Raw genomic sequence first — 24,450 nt, forward strand, 5'->3', positions numbered from 1 at the left:
GCAGCAATTGACATTTTATTCCCCAGGGTCTCCGTTAAAATATATATAATGTTTGGGGGTTCCAAGTAATTTTCTAGCAAAAAATATTGATCTTTAACTTAAAGCGGGATTCCACCCTAAAGTGGAACTTCCGCTGATCGGATCCCTCCCCCCCTCCGGTGTCACAATTGGCCCCTTTCAGGGGGGAGGGGGGTGGAGATAACTGTCAAAGACAGGTATTTACACCCACTTCCGGGCATAGACTCCCGTGGGAGTCTACGCCATTTCCTGCCCTGCTGCGCTGTCTGCTGGGACACACACAGGTCCTAGAGACAGCGCGGACAATTCCTATTGCGCTGCGCGACTCGCGCATGCTCAGTAGGGAACCGGGAAGTGAAGCCGATTCGCTTCACTTCCTGATTCCCTCACCTAGAATGGTGGAGGCAGCAGCCGAGAGAGCGATCGATCGGCCTCGGCTGCCGGCATCGCTGGAAACCGGGACAGGTGAGTGTCCATTTATTAAAAGTCAGCAGCTGTAGTATTTATAGCTGCTGGCTTTTAATATTTTTTTTTTTTTTTGGTGGAATCCCTCTTTAAGAAACAAGCGTCAGAAAAAGATTTAGACTTTAAGTGGTTAAACTTCCTGCATTTACACCTTGTTTAAAAACTTGGCAGACTGCCTGGATTTCTTTTTTTCACACATTTACATAGGGGACACAAATGACGGGGCACTATTCCCCCCCCCCAGCTGAAACACCAATGTGGCTCTATTATTCCCCCCCCCAGAAACACCAATGTGGGAGGAATAACGCCCCGTCATTGGTGTCCGTGGGGGGGGAATAGTGCCCCGTCATTGGTGTCCGTGGGGGGGGGGGGGAATAGTGCCCCGTCATTGGTGTCCGTGGGGGGGGGAATAGTGCCCCGTCATTGGTGTCCGTGGGGGGGGGAATAGTGCCCCGTCATTGGTGTCCGTGGGGGGGGGGGGGAATAGTGCCCCGTCATTGGTGTCCGTGGGGGGGGGGGGAATAGTGCCCCGTCATTGGTGTCCGTGGGGGGGGGGGGGGGGAATAGTGCCCCGTCATTGGTGTCCGTGGGGGGGGGGGGGGGGGAATAGTGCCCCGTCATTGGTGTCCGTAGGGGGGGGGAATAGTGCCCCGTCATTGGTGTCCGTGGGGGGGGGAATAGCGCCCCGTCATTGGTGTCCGTGGGGGGGGGGGGGGAATAGCGCCCCGTCATTGGTGTCCGTGGGGGGGGGAATAGCGCCCCGTCATTGGTGTCCGTGGGGGGGGGGAATAGCGCCCCGTCATTGGTGTCAGTGGGAGGAATAGCGCCCCGTCATTGGTGTCAGTGGGAGGAATAGCGCCCCGTCATTGGTGTCAGTGAGAGGAATAGCACCCCGTCATTGGGAGGAATAGCGTCCCGTCATTGGGAGGAATAGCGTCCCGTCATTGGGAGGAATAGCGCCCCGTCATTGGGAGGAATAGCCCCCCGTCATTGGGAGGAATAGCCCCCCGTCATTGGGAGGAATAGCCCCCCGTCATTGGTGTCAGTGGGAGGAATAGAGCCCCGTCATTGGTGTCAGTGGGAGGAATAGAGCCCCGTAATTGGTGTCCGTGGTAGGAATATAGCGCCCCATCCATGGTAGGAATAGCACCCCGTCATTGGTGTCAGTGGGAGGAATAGTGCCCCGTCATTGGTGTCCCTGGGAGGAATAGTGCCCCATCATTGGTGTCCCAGTTTTTTCATTATTACTTTTAAATAAACAGAAAAATTGAACATTACATTTTTTTGTGATTTTATCCGATTAATCGAAAAAATAATCGGCCGATTAATCGATTATGAAAATAATCGTTCGTTGCAGCCCTACATTTACATCCCTTTAATCTAAGAAGGAAGTTGGTTACAATGTTTCAAGTTTAACCTCTTCCCGCCCACCCTATAGCCGAATGACAGCTATAGAGCAGGCGCTTTAGTCCGGGAGGCCGTCCCTGGACGTCCTGTTTACTTCCGCAATGCGCGCTGCCGCAGGCGCGCATCGGTGAAGTTCTGTGTTTGCTGTGTCCCCCGGAGACAGGAAAACACAGATCGCTGTAAACGGCCAATCACAGCGGCCGTTTACAGCGCAATCGGCGTGTCCAATGTGAGATGATTTCATATGTAAACATATGAGATCATCTCTCAGCGCCGCTCTCCCTCCTCACACAGACAGCGTGTGAGAGGGGAGAGATGAACAGCTGCAGCGGCCGTAAGTGTTAAAAAAAAAAAAAAAAAAAAAAAAGTTAAAAAAAGTGCCATCCTGCCCCAGTGCCACCTGTCAGTGCCATCTGTCCCCAGTGCCACCTGTCAGTGCCACCTGTCCCCAGTGCCACCTGTCAGTGCCACCTGTCCCCAGTGCCACCTGTCCCCAGTGCCACCTGTCCCCAGTGCCACCTGTCCCCAGTGCCACCTGTCCCCAGTGCCACATAAGTGCCACCTGTCAGTGCCACGTATTAGTGCCACCTGTCATCAGTGCCACGTATTAGTGCCACCTGTCATCAGTGCCACGTATTAGTGCCACCTGTCATCAGTGCCACGTATTAGTGCCATCTGTCATCAGTGCCACGTATTAGTGCCATCTGTCATCAGTGCCACGTATTAGTGCCATCTGTCATCAGTGCCACGTATCAGGGCCATTTGTCATCAGTGCCACCTGTCAGTGTCATGTGCCATCTGTTGTCAGTGTCACGTGTCATCAATGCCACTTATCAGTGCCATCTGTCATCAGTGTCACGTGTAATTGGTGCCTCGTATTAGTGCCCTCTCATCAGTGGCACGTATTAGTGCCATCTGTCATCAGTGCCACGTATAAGTGCCCCGTGTCATCAGTGCCACGTATAAGTGCCATCTGTCATCAGTGCCACATATTAGTGCCATCTGTCATCATTGCCACGTATCAGTGCCATCTGTCATCATTGCCACGTGTTATTGTCCTGGTGCTCCAGGGCCTTCAAAAGTGTAATAGGTAGTCAACAAGTTAGATGTGTAATTTATGCTCCTAGAACATGTGACGTGCTCCCTGCATGTTGGGCCTCTCTTTGTGGCCAGGCTGTGAAAAAGTCCCACACATGTGGCATTGTAATACTCAGGAGGAGTAGCAAAATTTTTTTGGGGGTGTCATTTGTGGTATACACATGCCATGTGAGAGAAATAACCTATTACAATGACAATTTTGTGGAAAAAAATAAAAAAAATGAAAAATCTTAATTTTGCAAAGAATTGTGGGGAAAAAAATGACATCAAAAAGCTCACTATGCCTCTTACTAAATACCTTGGAATGTCTACTTTCCAAAAAGGGGTCATTTGGGGGGTATTTGTACTTTCCTGACTTGTTCGGGTCACAAGAAGCGAGATAGGCCACCAGGTACATCAGATGTGTTCAATTTTGTGCAATTCGCACCACAGCTTGTAGACTCTCTAACTTTCACAAAGACCAAATAATATCCACTAATTTGGGTTATTTTTACCAAAGATATGTAGCAGTATAAATTGTGGCCAAAATGTATGAAGAAAAATTAATAATTTGCATAATTCTGTCACAGAAACAAAGAAATATGCGTTTTTTTCAAAATTTTCAGTCTTTTTCCATTTATAGCGCAAAAAATAAAAACCCCAGAGGTGATCAAATACCACCAAAAGAAAGCTCTATTTGTGGGAAAAAAAGGACAAAAAATTCATTTGGGTACAGTGTTAGATGACTGAGTAATTGTCATTCAAAGTGTGAGAGCACCGAAAGCTGAAAATTGGTCTGAGCAGGAAGGGTGTTTTAAGTGCCCAGTAAGCAAATGGTTAAACTTGGCAGACTGCCCAGATGTTTTGACAGCTGAGTGAGCAGATAAAGTCCCTTTCACACGGGATGGATCCATGATGATCCGCCCCGTGAACATCCACTTGCTCAGCGGGGATCGCTCCGTTGATCCCCACTGAGGCAGCGGATGACAGGGCAGGGCAGGGACCGCACTGTCAGATCTCTGCTCTCCCCTATGGGGGGATCGGATGAACACAGACCGTCTGTCTGTGTTCATCCTATCCGCTCTGCAGACGGATAGAAAAATAGGATTTTACTCCGTCTGCAGAATTGGACAGATGATTTCCCATAGGGATGCATGTATGTCCGTATTACATCCGAAAATGGATGGATAAAATACGGACATACTGTCTGCACATGTGAAAGGGGCCAAAGTCTCTCCACTTGTTATATGAAAGAATCTGCAAACTGCAACAGAGACCGCCAGAGGGGGTGAATCGAGATCACGATTTTTTAACGATTAATTGTGCAGCTCTATTTTAAGTCTTAATTTTTTTTTAAATTGCCTCTTCTTCTGGTGGCACCCACTGGTGCTCTCCACTCCTCCTTTAATGTGGGTGCCCTGATAGCAAGCCATGTGCTATAGAGGCACCTGTGAAAAGCACGCTCCTGATCCAGAATGTGTGCATTCAAACAAACACACAGCGCTGCATAACAGCACACCTTGCTCCCTCCTCACAGGATTTGATTGACAGCAGAAAGAGCCTATGGTTCCTGTTGCTCTCAGAGTCTCCTGTAAAATCAATAAGTGAAAAAAGAAGACCAGCAGACAGGCTCAAATAAGTGTTTGGGGCGAGGAGGGGGTAAGGCGTTGACTGGGCCTTAAACTATTTTTTGATATCTTACTATGATTCGAACCAGGGTGGTGAAAAAAACATCTTGATTTTAGCAAGGCATTTGATACAGTTCCACATATCTCATCTTATAAAAGTTGGAGACTTAGACTTTGCCAGGAGACTTCCTGGCGACTTGAGTACTACTTTGAGGCACAAGTCTGAAAGAAGCTGCCTTGAAGTAGCACAGGAACCTTTTCTAAAGTCGGAGCGACTTCAGTAGTGCCAATTAGGACAGCTCTCATTGACTAACATGGGATTTCACATGTCATACAACTGAGTCTCATAAGTCGGATCCCAAGTCGTGGCAGTGTGAACCGAGCCTTAGACTTCATATATATATATATATATATATATATATATATATATATATATATATATATACACATACATATACACACACAATATGCATATACATACATATGCACAACTACAGTGTCTTAAAAAATAATTCATACCCCTTGAAATTTTCCACAATATGTCATGTTACAACCAAAAACATTATATTGGGATTTTATGTGACAGACCAACACAAAGTGGCACATAATTATAAAGTGGAAAGAAAATAATAAAATATTTTTCAACATTTTTTACAAATAAATATCTGAAAAGTGTGGCGTGCATTTGTATTTAGCCCCCCCGAGTAAATACTTTGTAGAATCCCCTTTCGCTGCATGTTTTTTTTGGGTATGTCTCTACCAGTTTTGCACATCTAAAGAATGACATCTTTGCGCATTCTTCTTTGCAAAATAGCTCAGGCTCTGTCCGATTGGATGGAGAGCATCTGAACAGTAATTTTCAAGTCTTGCCTAAGATTCAATAGGATTTAGGTCTGCACCATTCAAACATCTTCACATGAATATGCTTTGATGTAAACCATTCCTTTGTAACTCTGGCTGTATGTTAAAGCCTCATACACACCATTAGATTTTCTGCTGATTTTTGTCTTCAGATATACCATGTAGTACAAGGGCCTGCCTGATCGCATACAAATTGAAACTCTTAAGGTATGAGCTCATATTATATGGTGATAAATCTGAAAACAAAAATCTGCAGAAAATCTAATAGTGTGTCTGGGGTCTTAGGGTTGTTGTCCTGCTGGAAGGTGTCCATCCCAGTCTCAAGTCTTTTGCAGACTCCAACAAGTTTTCTTCTAAGATTGCCCTGTATTTGGCTCAATCTATCTTCCCATCAACTCTGACCAGCTTCCCTATCCATGCTGAATAAAAACATTCCCACAACATAATGTGGCCACCGCCATGTTTCATGGTGGGCATGGCGTGTTTAGGGTGATGTGCAGTGTTAGTTTTCTGCCACACATAGCGTTTTGCTTTTAGGCCAAAGAGTTACATTTTGGTCTCCTCTGACCAGAGCACCTTCTCCCACGTGTTTGCAGTGTCCCCCACATAGCTTATAGCACAGTGCAAGCAGACTTCTTATGGCTTTCTTCTTCCCACTCTTTCATAAAGGCCAGATTTGTGGCGTGCATGACTAATAGTTGTCCTGTGGACAGATTCTCCCACCTGAGCTGTGGATCTCTGCAGCTCCTCCAGAGTTATCATGGGCCTCTTGGCTGCTTCTCTGATTAAAGTGGTTGTAAACCCTTACAGACCACTTTGTGCTACAGCTAAGCCTATAATAAGCAAGGTTTAGGAGATATCTCCTGTATTTACATGCACATGCGCACTGACACAAACTGAAGCAATGGCATGTAGTGACATCTTCGCAGCCCCGGCCAATCCAAGAGCCGGAGCAGTTATACCTGGAAGTAACCCCCAGGAGTGATGACGGCCACCAGACTGGTGTCATGCATGTGAGATCTGCGGCAGACCTCACATGCATGACGCCAGTGGGACGGGCTGCTTCTTGTGTTTAGTCACTGTGCATCTCATAGAGCAGTTCTGGGCAAACCACTATTAGAGTTTCAGTCCACTTGGACTTCTTTTTTGGACTGCATAATCTCTTCCATCGGTATTACACCTGCATAACATTTATAATACTTGCCTGTATGCAGACAAATTGTGGGACGTGCCATTCATATGTGCATGGTCTTGTGTGACTGTTTTTATTGAACATTACCTTTGGGATATCATAATTACCAGTATTATTCCACAAAAATGCTGTAGTTACACCCCTGAAGAAGGATATGCTTTGTTAAGCTCCAAAACATGTAGGGTGGCTCTCTCCAAAAGGATTATACGGCATAATTATGTGTAGTATAAATACTGTATTGTATATATACACTGATGTATTTTTTAGATATATACTGTATACTAAACTTTTTTTGTTTGTTTTATGTAATAAAATAATTTTTGTACCATTTTAGTTTGTACGTGCCTTAAAAATCCATCCCCCAGGGGATCCCTTTTCTAGTATAATGTGAAGGAGTATGGGGTACATCATACTCCTACCCATTCACCTGCGGGGGAAAAAAAAAGTGTCAATTAAAAAAAATACACAGGTTTTTTTTAAGTAATTAGGCAGCTCCGGAGGTCTTCTTCCGACTTCGGGGGTCTCTTTCAACTTCTCTGCTCTCTTCTCTCGCTCTCTGGTGTCTTCTCCCACTCTCCGATTCTTCTGCTGGGCTACTCTGCTATCTTCTTGCAGCTCTTTTACTGTTAGCGTTGGCCCGGTCTTCTCCGTCGTCTTCTCTCTTCTAATGTTGATACGACACTCTTTCCCGCTGTAATACCGTGTGCGCAACAATTTATATAGGCATGGGGCGTGGTCACCAGGTGATGTCATCCGGTGACCCTGCCTCCTTATGACGTCACAGCCCGTGGCACAATGGGACTCTGACATAAGGGGGTGGGGTCATAGGATGACATCAGCCGTGGCCACGCCCCATGCCTATATAAAACGTTGCGCTCAATGCATTACAGCGGGAGAGAGCGGCGTGTCAATGTTGGAAGAGAGAAGAGAGAAGAAGACAACAATGACGACGATGGAGAAGACCAGGCCAACGCTAGTAAAAGAGCTGGAAGAAGATAGCGGAGGAGCATGGCAGAAGGCACCGGACAGCGGGAGAAGTCGGAAGAGACCCCCGAAGTCGGAAGAAGACCCCCGGAGCTGCCTAATACATTACTTAAAAACCCCAATTACTTGGGGGCCGGGATCTGGGGGCCCCCTTATTAAAGGGTGTTCCAGATTCTGATAAGCCCCCCCATCCGCAGACCTCAACAACCAACGGCCAGGGTTTTCGGGAAGGGGCCCTTGTCCTCATCACATGGGGGCAAGGTGCTTTGGGGTGGGGGGCAGGGCCCAAAGTACCCACCCCCCATGTTGACTGCAGGCGCCCTGGTATGGCTCAGGAGGGGGGTGCACTCACTCGTCCCCATCCCCTTTCCTGACCTGCCAGGCTGGTGCTCGGATAAGGGTGTGGTATGGATTTTGGGGGGTTCCCCTTAAAATCCATACCAGACCGAAGAGCTTGGTATGCTCATAAAAGGGGGAACCCGTGCTGTTTTTTTTTCTTTAAAAAAAAAAAATTGGAGTAGAGTTCCCCCTAATTATTTGGTAATCAAAGTTGCATCCCTGCTCATTGATGTCGTACTTCAGGTCGTGGGGAAAAGTCGGATCCACAGTCGTATGATTGTCTTGTCAAAATCGCCCAACTTTGGAGTAGCACAAGCGTGAAAGGGGCCTAAGAAACAAGTGTCAGAAAAAGATTGAGAAGTGGTTAAACTTCCTGCATTTACACTTGTTTAAAAACTTGGCAGACTGCCTGGATTATTTTCTTTACACACAGAAGTTTCCCTTTGAGCTAAGACAGAAGCGTTAGTTACAATGTTTCATTTTAAAAACTTGGCAGACTGCCCGGATGTTTTCTTTTGACAGCTGAGTGAGCAGATAAATCTCTACACTTGTTTTATGAAAGAATAGGCAAACTCGTCAATGGAGATCGTCAGGGGGCATGAATCAAGATCATGATTTTTTTTAATGGATTAATTGTGCAGCTCTACAAGATAGTATCAGATTCTCGTCAATAAGGTAGGGATGTTCAATGGTGGGAGAATAGGAGGCCACATAGCATAATTCCGTATAACAAAATAAATTTTAATGAGGATAAAACACATTTATGAAGTGGTTTCAAGTGCTTGTATAAAATTGTGGAATTCATCCTAATGAATAATCAAATATGGCTCTTTACAAAAAAGAGCAGCCAACTCCGATACTCTTCTAGCATAAGATATGGCAACCAATTATTTTCTTCGTCAAGAGGACCAAGAGAATATCTTGTACTGGCTCAAAAGGCTGTTTCTATAATGCCAACAGGACTAAATTCAAGTACCAATGGTTCAGGGGTGACCCAACTGGAGGATTAATCCGTGTTACCCCTTGAATAAAGTTACAAACCAGAGAGCGTGAAACAAGTGGTCGTTGAAAAAAAAAACTGATAAGGCAGACACCTGGCTCTTGATAGAACTCAAGGCAAGGAATTCAAGGAATTCAACGATCATACGATGACATATTTCCTGGGGTGCCAACACCTGGATTCACACCAGGAGACATATGCCTTCTAGAATCTATTGTATGAGACACTAGAGGCTGGCTTCCTAGCATTAACCAAAAGTAGAAACGACCAAAGCTGACAACCCACGGTCTTTCAGAATGTGGGTCTCAATAGCCAAACCGTTAAATTTAGCGTTAGTAAGGTAGGATGGAATACCGGACCTTGCGAGAGAAGGTCTGGCCACAGTGGTAGGGTCCAAGGGTCCCCTACAGCCATCTTTACGATCTCGGCAAACCAAGATCTCCTGGGCCACAAGATTCACCTCCTTTCATTCTTGCTTGATCCTGCGAATAAGGCGCAGAAGCAGCGGAACAGAAGGGAATGCATAGATCAGTGAAAACTGATACCATGGGAAAAAACACTGCACCTGATCCGAATGCCATCGGATCCCTTGTCCTTGACACAAAGTTGACAATCTTGTTGTTGAACCTGGAGGCAAATAGATCCACATCGGGGACTCCCCATTTTTGGCATATTGACAGAAAGATGTCGGGGTGAAGAGACCATGCTCCCGGGAACAATTATTGGCGACTCAATTAGTCCGCTTGCCGATTCTCTATCCCTAATATGAAAATTGCTAATAAGCCAGGAATGCTGTTTTCTGCTCGTGAAATAATATGATTCACCTCTCTCTGGGCCACACAATTTCTCGTGCCCCCTTGGCGATTGATCCAGACCTCTAGGGCCAGGTGTACTGCCCAAATCTCTAGAATATTGATGGGCAAGGTCATCTCCGATTTGGACCATTTCCCTTGGACAGACGCTTCCTCCAGGAATGCTCCCCAGCCCAAAAGGCTGGCATCCGTTGTTACCAACTCCAGGTAACTGGCAACCAATTGAGGCTCTGATGGACTTCGGGGGATAAACACATTGGGAAGTCCAGAGATTGGACCTTCTTGTTCCAAGTTGACAGGATACTGTTTTGCAGCAGTCTTTAATGAATTTGCGCATAAGGAACGGCCTCGAAAGAAGCCACCATCTTCCCCAATAACTTCATGCAAAGTCGAATAGAAGGATTCTTCTTTGTTTGGCCAATTGAATCAGTTCCTTTATGGAACTGGCCCTTTCCTGGGGCAAAAACACCTTCTTCTGAACTGCATCTATGATCAGCCCCAAGTACTGCAATTTCCTTGAAGGTTTTAAGGAGGCTTTCTCTAGGTTGAGAATCCAACCTAGGCATTCCAGGTAGCCGACTGCGGTGACCAAACTTTGGTTTAAGTGGGCTACAGACTGAACTATCAAGGAGTAGATAATCTACGTAGGCTAGTATCGTTATACCTTAAGCCCTTAGCCTGGGTAAACACTTGAGGTGCAGTAGCTAGACCAAACGGCAGAGCTACAAACTGAAAATTAAGATTTTCTACCTTGAAACGTAGAAAAATTCTGGCGAGCAGGAAAAATTGGCACATGGAGATAAGCATCCTTGATGTCGATTAACACAAGAAATTCTCCCCCTTGTAGGATGGAGACTAAAGATGATCTCCAGCGTGTTTGCATACACCACACGCAGAGCCCGCCAGGAAGTCGGTGCAGCGCTAATTACAGGCAGTGAGACAATGCCCGATGAGCGGCTGCAGAGATCGGGCAATGTCTCGCTGCCTGTGATTAGCGTAGCACTGCGCCGACTTCCTGGCGGGCTCTGCACATGGAGTATGCAAACACGCCGGAGCTCATCCCTAATGGAGACTACTGATCAGATTGACTCCATGTGAAAAGAATGGATATTCAAAAATCGGTTTAGATCTTTGAGAGCTCAAATGGGTCTGGCATCCCCGTTTGGTTTTGGAACCGTGAAAAGGTTTGAATAAAATCCTAGTCCTCGCTCTTCCAAGGGGACCACCTAGAAAGAGAGACGTCTTTTTAACTGGATCTCTGGGAACGCTCGACCTGAGAAAACAAGGAGACAGGAACTCTAGTTTGTAATCTAGAGATATTGAGGAAGCCATCCATCTGTCTTGACATTGTTCCTGCCAGATCCTTGAAAACTGTAGAAGCCTTCCTCCCCACTCGAGCGAGCGGGGGTGCCCCTTCATAAGGAGGCTTTAGTATATTGTTTTGTGGGTTTCCTCCCCCAGGTGCTCTTTTGACCCTGGGACTGACCCTGAGGTTTACCTCTTGCACTTGACAGAGAAGGCCGTCGTGACTGCCTGGAGGCTGATTCCCCTGGCACTGGAGAAGAAGCATGCCTAAAAGAAATGCTTGAACTTCTTCTTAACCGGAAAAAGGGGACTTTTCCCATTAGAAATTCTTTGAATATACTTATCCAGATCGTCTCCAAATAACCATTCACCATGAAATGGGAAACAGGTCAAAGAGCTTTGCATGGCGCTTCGGCTGACCAAATTTTCAACCATAGGATTCTACGCACATACATACCAGCCCTAGCATGAGCTGTGAGGCCTGAAGAATAGAATCTTTCATAGCGTCTACTGTAAAACACAATGCTTCTGATATCCCGGCCAAATGCTGGGCCTGCTGATCAGAAAAAATAGGAGATACTCTGATCGCTGCCATCGCAGGCTGAACTGTGAGCTAAATATAATTTTTTTTTTTAAAAGGAATTACAACTTATCTGTTGGACCCTTTAGCATAAGAGCATTGTCTACTGGACAAGTCAGGTTTTTGTTTACAGAGGACATGGCAGCGTCAGTTGCTGGAATTCCCCATTTTTTTATGAAACTCTTCCACCATAGGATAAAGTATTGAAAACTTTTTCAGAGGAATAAAATTGTTTATCTGGGTCCTCCCACTCAGAATACATAAGCTTTTTTAAACCATAAATGGATAGGAAAACCATAAATTGATTGGTGAGGCTTTAGTGAACCCAAACCAGAAGTGGGCTCATTGATTGACAGAGGTGCTGGCAGTAAAAAATGTGGAGCAGACCAATTCAGAGATTGTACCGTCATCTCGCCCCTTGTTCCTCAGCATGAGTGACCTGAGCAAATGGACAGGGACTTGTTACGCTTAGTCCTACTCTGGGATGCAAGTATCAATTTTTAGCTCCAAACTAAAATGGTTGAAGAAAAAAACCTTCTTAGTAATTACACAGTGGCTGCAGGGTTAAGAGCAGCTGCAACACTTGCCCCTCATAATGACTCACTCTGACCAGCCACATTACTCTCAGGGGAGGATGCCATCTTTACTGATATGGTTCTAGGCTTCCGTGTGACTGTAGAAGTCTTTCTAGAGCCTCTTTTGAGGCGTTTTTAACCCCCCTTCTGACCATAGCCTGATGCACAAAGCAGAGGTACTGCCAGAAGGAATGCATTCACTTGCTTGAGCAATAGTTCAGCTCCATTGCTGCTATTAATACCCAGCCTGATGCAGCAGTAGATGTGTCAAAAGGAATGCCTCATGTCCCTCAGCAGCCTGCAACAGCAAAAATTGTTCTTTTTAAAAAGCGCTCCTTCCCCCGTTGGGCGTTGGAGGATGCCAAATGGGGAGAGGGAACCCCCCCAGATTTGCCGGAGGAAGAGAAATATCCTGCTTCCTGGACACACCGTGAGCTCTCTGAGAAGCATGAGACAGCAAGTGCTCTATACAGCCCCAGTGGTGACACATAGGCATGACAACACTTTCTAAATGTAAAGAAAATTTTTAAAATGTCTTAGAAAACTCCACTTGCCTTTCCGCTGCAGGATTTTCTGTGGTAAACCAACAGACCCAATCTTTACCCTTTACTAGGGCTGAAACAACTAATCGATTAATCGGCCTGTAACATAATGGGGTTAAAAAAACTAAAATGAGCACTTTATAGTACAAAAATATAATCACTACTGTAAATATTACTTTCACTGTTCTACAGCAAAAATTGAACCCCTTCCAGTAGTGATTATCTGCTTTTTTTTGTACTATAAAGGGCTAATTCTAGTCTTTTTAACCCCATTATTTTACTAAACATCTTAGACCTGGTTCACATCTATATGTTTATTGGTGCTATTTTGCTGAGAACGCCCCTCCTCCCAATGGGATGTATGACATCATTTAAATAAAAGTAAATAAAAATAAATAAAAGTATATATAAAAAAAAAGTATATATAATTTTCCTGCTGATCTATATACCAATACTAGCAGCACAAGGATTACCAATAGTTAATGATGCTTGAGAGCGTTTAGTTCCCTTTTTAATACATTATAGCCTCCTTCAAATGACAGTGAAAGGAGCCTTCACGGTTCACATGTAGCCGCACACCAACTAAATCAATATTATTGTAAAGTGATCAGATTTAAAAACATGCAACTTATGTGTACATACGTGACCTATATGAGATCAAATAATTAGTCTCAAATGATATTCGGCGAACACAACAATCCTTTCCAAAGTGCCCAGTGCATTAAAGAGGAAGTAAACCCTGATGAGTTTACTTCCTCTTTCATTCCCTGCAAAGGTAAAGCATAATGGACTACTATGCATCGCAAACGCTTGGTTGCAGTTGTTGCTGCTAAGGGTGGCCCAACCAGTTATTAGGTTTAGGGGGCAATCACTTTTTCACACAGGCCCATGATGGTTTGGATTTTTTTTCACCTTTAATAATAAACACCTTCATTTACAAATTGCATTTTGTGTTTACTTGTGTTGTCCTTGACTATTGTTTAAATTGGTTTGATGTTCCGAAACACTTAAGTGTGACAAACATGCAAAGGAACAGGAAATGAGGAAGGGGGCAAACACTTTTTCACACCACTGTAGCTCCTAAACCGTATAGGTTTAGGAGATATTTCTTGGACCTACAGGTAAGCCTTAATCTAGGCTTACCTGTAGGTCAAAGTGTGTTGTAAGGGTTTACAACCACTTTAATACCCAATATTAACCATAAATATAGACATCCCAATATATTGCGTCACAGTCCAAAGAATTAATTAAAAGGCCAGTGACGGTGCTTGACAAAAACGCATCACACCGTTCCATTCCCCTCTGGTTGCTGTAGATTTCCAGGTTGCCCCTTAGGCAGTGCTCACTCACCATAAGCAGCTGACCCCTGATATATTATAAGCAGGTCGGTATGCGGTTATGGTGTATTAAGACTTGCTCAACCACTCCAGGGAGATGCTTCCACCTTTTCCTTATGATCATTCAGACAGAAAAACACAGATCCAAGCTAATATTGTGCGGAATGTTTTTTTATTATTTAACCACCGGGCACTTCTTATACACCTTCCTGCCCAGACCAATTTTCAGCTTTCAGCGCTGTCACACTTTGAATGACAATTGCGGTCATGCTACACTATACCCAGACTAAATTTTTATCATTTTGCTCCCACAAATAGAGCTTTCTTTGGTATTTGATCACCTCTGGAATTTTTATTTTCTACTAAACAAATAAAAAAAATGAAGAAATATTTAGAAAAATAAAAATATTTGTTTCTGTTACAAAACTCTGTAAATAAGTATGTTTTCTCCTTCCCTGACAGGCACTGATAAGACAGCACTGATGGGCACTAATAAGGTGGCACTGATGGGCGGCACAGATGGGCACTGATGTACAGTAATTGATGGGATGGATGCCAGTTCCAAACAATAATGCCTGCCAATCAGTGATGCCCATTGTGGGCACTGATTGGCATCCCTGGTGGTCTAGAGTCGCATACCTGGTGGTGACATACCTAATGGTCCTAGTGGCATCCCTGGTAGTCCAGTGTGGGCATCCTCAGGGGGGCTGCGCTGATAATCAGCACAGACCCCCCCGTGAGAGGAGCAACTGATCGGCTCTTCCCGTTTACACTGTGATCAGCCGTTATTGGACACAGCTGATCACGTGGTATAGCGTCTCCATCAGGGACACTTTACCGAAATCAGCGTTGCGGTGTGTCAGACTGACCCACCATACCACCGATCGCAGTGATGCAAGCCCCCATGGGCGCGCAGTGGCTATTATCCTGCTGGACGTCATATGACATCGGTCAGGATATTGAAACCACTTTGCCGCCGCCATTTTTCTATATATTTATCTATATATTTTTTCTATTTTAAAAAAAAAAAAGTCAACTTATTTTTCATTTTGGGCAGAGTAGAGCAGGGGTGAGCAACCTTTTGCATGTTAAATTTCATGTTCAAAATACTTAGACAACCAGCATTCCAATGCACAACAGCTTGCTGTAGTCTACATCTTTAATTTATGCACTCAGAATTGTATTGCTAATGGCAAGTTAAAATTCATTAATTATAAATAATTAATGCGTTTAGCCTGCTATTAGCAGTACAAATACGAGTGCAAATCCGATAAACTGATGCGCACAAAACAAGTCCAGCCCCAAAGGAATAAGCTTCAGATCTCAAATCATCGCCCATGCATGCATTTTAGACCTAAGATTAGCCCTGATGACAGAGGCTGACACTTAACTGACACCACTCTCGATCCAGCTCTGTCCATTCCAGCAGCAACACTTGGCTCTCTTCCTGCATTCATTATTGGATGAGAGTCAAATGTCAGTCAAATCCAGTGAGGGGGGGGAGTGTGGGTGGGGCCAGCCACACTAGGCGTCAGTGGAAGCACACAGGCAGGCTCAGGATTGAAAAACCAGCTACGACTAAGGCTATTGCCGAAACGCGTCAGCTGTATTGTTTTACTGTCACTCTGATGTACCAATAAACGACAGTTCAAGGATTAGTGTTGCCGACTCTTCTGACTACAGGCTCGGGATTGAGCCCACAAGAGTTCGCCATTAGCAAACGACTTGTTATAGAGCACTTTAAGAGGAGGAGCCTAGAGCACCAGTGGAGGACGCCAGACAAGGAGGTTCGGGGCTGCTCTGTGCAATAATACTGCAGAGAGCAGAGAAGTACAACAACATGTTATTTTAATTTTAACATTTTTTTACTTTACAATCACTTTAAGGCCCCTTTCACACTTTGCAGTCCCAAGTCACAGGACGAGTCGCACAAGTCGCATGACAAGTCGCTCCCCATGATTTCCAGTGATAACCATTTATATATTTGTGACTTCAAGTCGTGCCAATTCAAAGTAGTCTCTATACTACTTTGGTCCAACTTTCATGCGAGTTGAGGTTCATAGACCAAGTTTACACAGGCATTCCCTGAAATCACGTCAAACTTGTGCCCGTAAAATCGCGTGACTTTTAAGTCGCAACAGTGTAAAAGGGGTCTAACCTCTTACCACTCTGAGGGCCAGTTCACACCAGAACACACTGCAGGAAACCAGAGTTCTATGGGCGGGTGATATTAGGTGAATGACACCCCAAACACAGGTTGCAAATAGTGTGTTTGCACGTACTGAGTCGCATGGTGCGACATCCGGTTGAGGCGAGTTTTCAAAAGTAGTGCATTCACTACTTTTGGTAAGGTGCAAGTTCAGCTGAATGGGCTGAAATCACAGCACACAGGACTGAATGTGAATCGCGCACAGCGCATTCCTGTGCGATTCCTGGTGTGAACCGGCCTCAACGCAAAAAAAAAAAAAAAGACAGGACTATAGAAACATCCTAAAGGTTTAGTAAAAATGGGTTAAAAAATACCAACTCCAGGAAAACAGCTTAATACACTATAGAAACAAATGTGCAGTCTCTGTTATACACATGTCAAAAGGATTGGTAAAATAATGAACATTCTCTTGTGACAATCTCAACCCTGCCAATGCCATTTGTGCCAACTCCATACTTCTATCCTGCCTCTATGTCTGCACCTACTGAGGGGCATGACACCCCGTGCTCTCTAACTTCTATAACCACCTTAGTTAACTAACCCATACCCTAATAAAACAATGACTGAACCTTCAAGGCTGAATACATCCTTCAAGAGCCGACTAACAAACATAAAAACAGATATTAATAGTATTCGAAACATAATTCAATTCAATAAGGAATATGTATGTGTACTAAAGAATAATTCAATATTCAGGTTTACAAATAGTCATTGGCTAGTCCTTATCCCACCTCACTGATTTTGGATAAAGGAATGAAGAGACAAAACAATGGAGCACATTTTTAGGTCATGTGAACACGGTCACTTTGCCATCCTCCCATGTCACTTCTTTTTTTTAATGAGTCAAAGATGTTTAAAATACAGAAAGAAATATAGGGCAAGAGAGGGTGAGAATGAGCAGTCCCGTGACTACCTCAAGTGCAGCCCCTGGCAAGTTCAGAAGGCGGCACTTCTGAGGAGATGCAAAACACAAATGAAGTAGTATTTGCCTAAGGCCTCTTTCACACGGGGCGGATCAGTAATGATCCGCCCCGTGATGATCCGCTCGCTCAGCGGGGATCGCTCCGTTGTCCCCGCTGAGCCGGCGGCGGACAGGGCGGTCTCCGCACTGTGCAGGGACCGCCCTGTCAGATCTCCGCTCTTCTCTATGGGGATCGGACGAGCATGGACCGTCTGTCCGTGTTCATCCGATCCGCTCTGCAGACGGATAGAAAAATAGGAGTTTCCTCCGTCTGCAGAATCGGACCATAGCGGAGGCGGACAATATCGGGTGTCTGCGGATGCTCATCCGCAGACACCCGCTATCCCATAGGGATGAATGTATGCCCGTATTTCATCCGCAAACGGATGGATGAAATACGGACATACCATCCGCATGTGTGAAAGGGGCCTAAGTCAGGGAGGTAAAGTACGTTTTTTTGTTTTTTTTTTACTCTAGGAGGCTTGCATATCCAGTAGTAACTCAACAAGGCAGCTTAGTGGCTTAGTGTTTAGCGCTTCCGTCTTGCAGCACTAGGGTCATCAGTTCAAATTCCAACTACAACACTACCTGCATGGATTTTGCAGGGGTTTATTGGCATGAAAGATGAGGGCCTTAGATTGTAAGCTCCTTGAGAGCAAGGGATTGATGTGAATGTGCAATATATGTGTAGTCCCTGGTCTGCAGAGATGTTTTGTCTGGCAGCGGAGACCGGGTTGTGTGCATTGCCCAAGTAAGCCCGTCCACCACCCAAGATCACAGAGAGGAGGAATTTGAGCTGCTGAGGAGAGGCGATCACTGTGGCCGACATTAATAGAGATGGAGAGTAGGAGGAAGGTCATCACTCTAAAGCTGGCCATACATGTTCAATTTTCTTGCACAACTTTCTTTTAGATTTACCTTAAACTATGTAGTGCAAGGGGCTGCCTAATTGGATACAATTGAAAGCCGTTTCGTTTTGACCTCATATTGTATGGTTTTTGGTAAATTTAAAGAAAAATTGTACAAGACTATTAAACATGTATGGCCAGTTAGTGAGAGGCTGCTAGCCATATCCTAGTTCAGTGATGGCGAACCTTGGCAACCCAGATGTTTTGGAACTACATTTCCCATGATGCTCAACTACACTGCAGAGTGCATGAGCATCATGGGAAATGTAGTTCCAAAACATCTGGGGTGCCAAGGTTCGCCATCACTGTCCTAGTTAAACAGTATTGCTTACTGGGGGACACCATTTAGACACCTACAACTTGGTTCGGAGGGACTTCATTTTGAGTGCCCCAACACAGGATCTGGGCCCCATCGCACTGGCCAGCATGGAAGGGTCTGACAGACTGCTGGACCATCTTCACACTGTAGACAGGACCTTTCCCAGTGTAGGGATTACGGGTCATTTATTAGTCTGCTTGTTTATTACAAATTGTATACAATAATACAACTGTTTCACATATTTGACGTTTTTGGCATTTTCAATTTATTTGGTTTAAGTAGTATTGCATCTATTTTAACAATAAACATTCCCTTCTCAGATCGATTTTATCAGGGCGTAGCGCTGCTTATAAAGTCTTGGGCTCTGGGAAAAGGGCACCCAAGAAAACTGTGGCTCCTTTGGAGGGGGGGGGGGGGGGAAGCTCTGCATATGTAAAGCGCTAGATAAATTGTTGGCCCTATACAAATACCTGTGATAAAAATAACTGGACTTAGCAAGAAGAAGCCCTTTAGTTGCATTTTTAGATTTCAATAGTTTTTACTGAAATAACAAGGTATTAGCATACACAATTTATCATTAAAGGGGTTGTAAAGGTCATTATTTTTTTTTATTTTTTTTAAATAAACCTGGTATACTTACCTTCTCCACCTTAGCCAATGGCTACACTGCTATCAATCTATCCAATGACCCAAGACAGCGGCTGGAGCTGCTGTGCTCGTCCCCGTCAATGAAACGATCAGGTTCAGGCAAGTAAAAGGGAGGCACTGGAGGGCTGCTGCACTACGGAAGGTTATTTTTTTTTTACATCAAAGAGCACAAACTCGATATTAAATTCCCTCAGATTAAAATGCCTACAAATATTACCATACAATGCAGAGGGATGATAATCTTTAACAAAAACAAAAGTTGAAGAGTGCATACCTGACCCACTAGGGATTGGCTGTGTAGTAGAGCTACAAGATTCTAGCCAAAATGAGAATCACGATTCTCTCAGGATTCTCACAACGTAAAATCTTTCACATTAGACAAAGAAAAAGGGAATGTGTGACTTACTGAATAAGCGCACCTGCCTGACACTGACCTGCCTGACCTACACACACTGACATACACTCTGTGTCTGACCTACCTCAGCTCAGTCGTGGTGTGTGGTCACAGCAGGCAGTCAGACACTGGGGAGAGGAGAGCCGAGCCGCCCACCCGAGCGGGCATGTAGCGTTCTCGCCTTCTGGAGCCTGCAGGCCAAGATGGACGTCATGTCACATGTCCCGCTCCAGAAGGCGGGACCAGTGGCACTTGGCCACTATGGCTAATTTTGGCCGTCGGGGACCGATCTGTTAGTGAGTGCAGCCGGAATTAGGCGACGCTCGGGGCTAAAAATGGAATGCAACATTCCATAGACTCTGGGCTTTTTGGGGTCACATTCTGGGCTTCAGCCACCAGTAGCCACCCCCCCGACGCCCCTGGTGATAACGATTCTGATGATTAATTATGCAACTCTATTGTGTAGCAATCCAGCATAGACAAACAATATATTCACTACCAAGAGTCAATGTGGGACCATATATTTTGTGAAAAGTATCCCAATGGTAACCAAGATATCAAACATAATAGAGTAAAAAGAAAAAAAAAAAAAAGAAGGCAACGAATAGGCCAGAAAACCAACACAAAAAAAAAAAAAAAAAAAAAAAAAAAGAAGAGAGAAGAGGACCAGCCAGAAATTCATTAAGGAGCCGATAAATAACATATCCATGGATCCTATGTTGCATCAAATTTATTTGTAGAATTGCAGAGAATACATGCAAGTCCGTCGTTAACCACGATCCAGTTAGAGATGTAAAAGTTCAGTTTTTTTTTCTTTAAACAAACATGTCATACTTACCTCCGCTGTGCCATTGGTTTTGCACAGAGTGGCCCCGATCCTCCTCTTCTAGGGTCCCTCAGTAGTGCTCCTGGCTCCTCCTCAAGTGCCCCGGATAAGCGCTCTCCTTCATGGACACTGTGTGGGCGCTCTCCCATGTCCTGCTTCTATTCACACAGAAAGCAGGACTTGGCCCCACCCCCCGCATCTTTAGATTTGATTGACAGCAGGGGGAACCAATGGCTGCGCTATCTATCCAATCAGCACATGACACACCGGCGGGAGCTCGTTCCTATTGCCGGAAACTCAGGTCTAAGGTGAGTATAAGGGAGGCTGCTAAGTGACAGAAGGTTTTTCACCTTAATGCACAGAATCCATTAAGGTGAAAAAACAAAGGTTTACTCCCCTTTTAAAGTGGATGTAAACCCTCACATATACCGAGTGAACAGCATCAGATGATACACAGGGATGAAACAAAGTTTTACATGCATATATGCTGTCTTCAGCTTGCTATATTCTTTAAAAAATTTCTCGTCATGTTCAGCACTGGGTATTAAGTCTTGGCATACACTGTGCGAAAGCTGACTGGAGGAAAGGCACAGAGGAAGGAACGTGCAGAGCTGTGCTGTGAATAGACCAGCTCTCTGCGAATCTATTTATAGCACCCACCCCGACACAAATTTCAGGCTGGTTTTATCTCGGTTGTCGGAGAACTTGTCAGAAGTTATCAGGCTGATAACAAAAGAACAAAAGTTAGGGCTTTGGAGAGAGATAAAACACTGCAGATATATGTGCCTTGGTCAAAATTAATGAAGAAGGTTTACATCCACTTTAAGCTTCTTCACATAATCGAGAGGAACCATTGACTGCTTCCAATATTTAGCTATAGTAAAAACATTTATGCAATAAATTTTAGTGCCATTTTTAAAATTCTGAATGACACCAATTGCTGTCTGACACACAGTACCACAAATGTCATCATAAGCAGGGGTCCCCGCCCCCTGGGCGGCACAGCAAGAGATGATTGGCGACCGCGGTCTGCACAGGGCTTCCACAGACTGTGGTTGCTGCTCACCTCTTGCTGTGCGGCCATGCCCGTGTATCCTCTGCCAGCTCCTCCACCCACCCGGCCGACATCATCATCCTATCAGCAAAGCAGGTGGCAAGAGGAGCAGCAGATCGGAATGGAGAGTTCCTGTTGCCCCCTGCCCTGCTGATTAGATGACATCGTCCGCTGGGCTGGTGGGCGGAGGAGCTGGGAAAGGACACAGACTGTTACCAGGCTCTGAGCATGGGAGACAGAGATTGATGTTAGAGAGGAAAGAAGGGGAGGGGGCAAACTTCAGGGGCACTGTAATGTAACGGGGTCAGTGACCCTTGATATCACAGCCCCCATTTACATTACAGTACCCCCTTTATAGTGCAGTCCCCTTTAAATTACAGTGCCCCCCTTTTATGTTATGTTTTAATATAAAGGGGGCTGCATTGTAAAGAGGCACTGTAATGTAAAAAGGGGGGCTGTCATGTGAAGGTGAACTGAGGAAAATGAGAGACTGCTTTAAAAGGGAGAACTGTGATGTAAAGGGGGCTCTTTGAACACAGACTTTGTGAATATCCCATCCTCCGACCCGTCCACCACAACCAACATACCTTCTCCTCCCCATTCCCTTGGAAAATTGGCTGCCATGAAACTGGTCCCTGGAGCCAAAAAGGTTGGGGGACTGCTGATCTAGAGCATCCAGAAGATTAACCACCTCAATACAGAGCACTTACACCCCCTTCCTGCCCAGACCATTTTTCAGCTTTCCACGCTGTCACACTTTGAATGACAATTGCGCTGCCATGCTACACTGTAACCATGTGAAATTTTTATCATTTCTTCACACAAATAGAGCTTTCTATTGGTGGTATTAAATCGAAAATTTTGAAAAAAATAAATAAAAAAAATGTTCTCTTAGTTTCTGTCAGTAAATTTTGTGAATAAGTAATTTTTCTCCTTCACTGATGGGTGCTGAGGCGACACTTGTGGGCACTGATGAGGTGACACGAATATGCTATACTTATAGTCACTGATAGGCAACACTGGGTGGAACTGGTGGGCACTGATGGGCAGCAGTGATAGCCAGCACTGACTGGTGGGGCTTTATTGTAATCAGGGCACTGATGATCAGTGCCCTGATTACATACCTAGATGTCCTATGCGAGGAGATGCAGCTGATCGCCTCTCCTCTCCTCACACTGTCAGTACATAGTTACATAATTAGAGGTTTAAAAAAAATAAAAATAAAAAAAAAATAAAAAAAAAAAGACACACCTAGATCTAGTTTAACCATAAAAATAAAAAAGAATATCATACAATCCCATACACGCAATCCTATACCCACAGTTGATCCAGAGGAAGGTGAAAACCCCCCAGCAAAGTACGATCCAATTTTCTACAGCAGGGGAACAAAAATTCCTTCCTGATCCCCAAGAAGCAAACGGATTTTCCCTGGATCAATTTTACCTAAACATCAGTACTCAATTATATTATATACATTTAGGAAAGAATACAGCCCTTAAAGCAAGCCCGGGCAGGGGTAATGGGATTCAATTGGAGTCAGATTGGAGATGATACAACAGGGCAGCTCATCAAGAGAGAAGAGGTGAGAGCAGAACATGGGGTAAGGAGGGGGGTGTGGAAGATGCTCAGAACTAAGGATGAGCTCTGGCGTGTTCACACAGCCCACGTGCAGAGCCCACCAGGAAGTTGGCACTGCGCCGATCACAATCGGCGAGACATTGTCTCCCGATGCGCGGCTGCAGAGATCGGGAAATGTATCACTACCTGTGATTAGTGCAGTGCCGACTTCCTGGCGGGCTCTGCACGTGGGCTGTGAGAACACGCCGGAGCTCATCCTTACCAGGAACGTTCTAAAGTCCGGGACATAGGGCTCGGAGACTTGTACACACTGAGACCTCCTCCTGTACTGAGGGCATCAAGTGTGTGGTAGAGTAACAGGAGCAAGCGGGGGGAGTAGAATAGGAGTGGGCGAGTTTATGAGAGGAAGGCCGCAAAAATCGGCATCATATATCGGCCACCCGAATTTCGAAATATCTGCATCGGCCAGAGAAAAACCTATATCGGTCGACCTCTAAAAATTATATCTCTCTCTGGAGTCCATACCTGCCTTAATACAGGAAAGGACTTTGCTCGCTTTGGAAACTGCAGCTTGGCATTGCATGCTATTATTGAGCTACCAAAACCCCCAGATCCTTCTCCACTATTGATTCCTCCAGTTGTACTCCCCCTAGTATGTATGAGGCATGTATATTCTCCATACAATTGCTGGGCGGAAGCGACGTCAAAACGTCACTTCCACCCACAGCTCTTAAAGGGCCATTTTTTTTTTTTTTTTTATTACATTTTAGTCTAGATATCAGATCTGAAGAATAATATATATATATATATATATATATTTTTTTTTTTTTATTTTTTTTTTAAACAGTATAAAAAAAAGGTAAAATAAATAACTTTTTTTTTTTTTTTTATTTATTTTTAAACGCACCCCGCATATGAAAACGGTATTCAAACCACACATGTTTAAAACTGTTTTAAACATGTACCACAACACCAAAATCTCAAAACGAGGCTGGTCCTTAAGTGGTTAAAATATTTTTATTCCAGCAAGAATTCGTCAATGTGCTCTTTTATTAAACTCTCTACTATCTTCCCAACTATAGAAGTTAAACTAACAGGTCTAGTTACTTGGTAAAGACTTTGTACCCTTTTTAAATATAGGCACCACATTGTTCCATCATGAACCGGGTGGTGACGTCACAAGGTGTGGGGTCTCCAGATTTAGGGTCCTTTCACACGGGGCGGATCAGTTCTGATCCGCCCCGTGGATATCCGTTTGCTCAGTGGGGATCACTCCGTCGATCCCCGCTGAGCAGGGAGATGACCGGTCCGTCTCTGCACACTGCGCAGGGACAGATCTGTCACAGCGCCGCTCTCCCCTATGGGAGATCGGATGACGACGGACCGCAGTGCCCGTCGTCACCCGATCCGCAGACGGATGGAAAAATAGCT

At 44.9% G+C, this 24,450-nt stretch overlaps 1 protein-coding gene across 4 annotated transcripts in view; it reads right to left on the reverse strand.

Moving 5' to 3' along the window:
* Positions 1 to 24,450, reverse strand: part of EPS15L1 (epidermal growth factor receptor pathway substrate 15 like 1) — a 302,041-nt gene that overhangs the window by 261,340 nt on the left and 16,251 nt on the right. The window lies entirely within an intron of this gene.

Source organism: Lithobates pipiens, unplaced genomic scaffold (genome assembly GCF_037356315.1).
Source record: "Lithobates pipiens isolate NorthernLeopardFrog02 unplaced genomic scaffold, aLitPip1_a1.2 Scaffold_13, whole genome shotgun sequence".
In the NCBI taxonomy this organism is placed as follows: domain Eukaryota; kingdom Metazoa; phylum Chordata; class Amphibia; order Anura; family Ranidae; genus Lithobates; species Lithobates pipiens.